Consider the following 2,690-nt stretch of genomic DNA (forward strand, 5'->3'; position numbering starts at 1 on the left):
ATGTCAGCACGTTGTAGGTGTCGCCACCGGCACCAACCTAGTGTGGATGCTCCGAAAAGCTAATCATTTGCATATCACAGCATCTTCTTCCTGTCGGTTAAATTTCGCGTCTGTAGCACGTCTTCTTCGTGGTGTAGCAATTTTAATGGCCAGTAGTATATTTAAGAGAACCACACAAAATTATGTGATTTTGTATGATAAATAGTGAAATGCTGCAGGCTTTGTTTAGTGCAACAAAATAATCTACAAGCATTTAAACAACACTTAAATAATTGTAAATGTAAATGTTGCGTAGTATAAATAATAATTTTCAAATGATTTTCCCTTAAATGTCGGTTTAAACATAGTGGTCACAGAGAGCCCACCTCGTGTTATACGTTACAGAAAAGTCGCCTTACAATTTAAGGGCTAAAACCCTGGATCGATTTCAACCAAATTGGGTACACATGTTAATTACTGTCTGGAAAGAACTACTGTGAGGGTAAGGGCCAGCAGCCCCCTACTGGTGTGGAGAGAGAGAAGTGATGGACAGACAGGGAGGGGAAGGAGGATGTGGTCGCAGGTATAAGCAAAGAGAATGAAACACAAGAATACAGTACCTAAAATTTTTTTCGCGTGATTAATTCTTTAACCATAGTGTTACTATGGTGTAATTTAACTCATTGTGTAAGCTCGTTATTTTATTAATGTTGTCAAAGTCTCAATGAATTATTTCCAACGATCCAATTAAAATCGAGTATTGTAATTGTTATATCCTAGCCAGTAATGCCACCCGAGCCCGCTGCCAAAAGGTTGGCAGCATCAAAGTCCGGACGCCGTCCGCATAAGCAGCGCCAGCGAGACAGGAAATCGCCGCAAGTCTGCGCGCGCCACCGCTGGCTTCTGGCTTCTTAAGCGCTGGAGTCGCGAGCGCTAGGACAGTTCTGTATTCGCCGCTCAGTTGTATACTCGCCACCGAATTGTGTACTTGCTAGTCAGTTGTGTGTTCATCGCGGCAGAGTTGTTGTTTGTCGTCAGCCGACGCTGACCTAGCCGCTCCGACTCGAACTAGACAGATCTCTGTAGACACGGAGTTCACTATTGTGTTTCTGTATCTTAATCAATAAAGATAAGTACCGACTTTTATTTAATCAGAGTGTTTGGGTTTTCATCTTTCTGTTCACTGTTCCAGCGGACCGGTCGGCCCGCTATTAAAAGTGTGGCGGTGACTTCGTAAGCCGTTTCTACCGCGAATTGTTTGTCGCTACGAACACCGCCACAAAAGTAATTATGATGTAGTAAAAACGCTGGTCTAGTCAGGGAAGTTTGCTATTGCGTAGAGCCAAAGACCACGTTTAAAGTAAAGAGTATCCTCGCTGGGCGCGTAAGAGCAGAGTCAGGCTAGTCGACAGAGGGAGTTGCTAGCGACAAGTGGTCAAGTACAGACGCGGCGCGCGGGAATGTAAGGAATAAATTGCATGATTTTTACTGTATGACCAGCCATTTTATGTGGTTGTAAATACTCACAGAATATTGTCATCAATAGGAATTAATGTTCAACAAGAGCACTGGGGCCCAAACTTGTTATTTGGAGCGACGGTAAAGAAGAGCCTATTGCCATACATTGTCACCGAATAATACCTTATATTGCACCAGCGGCAACGCATCAAAGTAAGATGCAACCAGTTTCATCTTTAAATTATACAAGGCTAGCCAGAATAGTAGATTTTCTTAACTGAATAAAAGAGTCTTTAGTAGAGCAACTGTTATAGCGTAAATGAACTTTACTCCGTCATTTACCTAAAAGATTGAAATGGCTCTGAGCACTATGGGACTTAACTTTTGAGGTCATCAGTCCCCTAGAACTTAGAACTACTTAACCCTAACTAACCTAAGGACATCACACACATCCATGCCCGAGGCAGGATTCGAACCTGCGACCGCAGCGGTCGCGTGGTTCCAGACTGCAGCGCCTAGAACCGCTCGGCCACTCAGGCCGGCTACCTAAATGGGTCCTATCGTGTCACCACTATTGATACCGAGAGTACAACTAGTGAAAGAATAGTAAAATGCTGAAAGTGATGAGCTTATTTAATTTTGGTAATTATGGTAAAGAAGTACGTTTTACAGAACTGAGAAATGTGTAAAATTTGTCGTTTAACAGCAGTGAAGTTTGTTTGCTTAGTAGAACAACTAATTAAAAACTAATGAGCAACTTCAAAAGCGTAAAAACATAACTTAAATGAATGTTGTCAACACATCTCTTCAGAAAAACACATTTCATCTTTTAAGTGTGCATTGAAAACCCTGCTCACGTTTGTAAATTACGTAACCGTGTAATACAAAATTATAGATTGTAGCTAAATGAATGAACTTCCCCGAAATAACTTGCTATAATAGAAAACAAATATTTCTGGATATTTGTCTTTCTAGAATCAGTAACAGTTAGCATTACAGCGAGTAACTATTCATTACGCGTAATGTTTTGCAAATAGTTAACATTTACGTGCCTGTGTTCTGTACAAATTATTCTGCTCGTTTTATGGTTGACTTTAATTCATGGTATTAACTGTATTTTTACATCTGAGCTCGAGTCAGTGCTTTTGGTTCCGTTCTGACCTGATTACAATTCAGTGATGCCTTTGTAATTACAGTCTGTAAACAATTAGAGAGCAGAGTCGAAATAAATTCAGATCAAACGTGTCTAGGTG

At 40.9% G+C, this 2,690-nt stretch overlaps 1 non-coding gene across 1 annotated transcript; it reads right to left on the bottom strand.

The window, feature by feature from the left end:
• Positions 1–1,892: 1,892 nt before the first annotated feature.
• On the bottom strand, positions 1,893–1,976 carry Trnas-gga (transfer RNA serine (anticodon GGA)). Its single transcript is given in 2 exon segments — positions 1,893–1,927; positions 1,937–1,976. It is a non-coding gene; the product is annotated as a tRNA-Ser (tRNA).
• Between the last annotated feature and the right edge of the window lie 714 nt (positions 1,977–2,690).

Source organism: Schistocerca serialis, chromosome 2 (assembly GCF_023864345.2).
Source record: "Schistocerca serialis cubense isolate TAMUIC-IGC-003099 chromosome 2, iqSchSeri2.2, whole genome shotgun sequence".
In the NCBI taxonomy this organism is placed as follows: Eukaryota; Metazoa; Arthropoda; class Insecta; order Orthoptera; family Acrididae; genus Schistocerca; species Schistocerca serialis.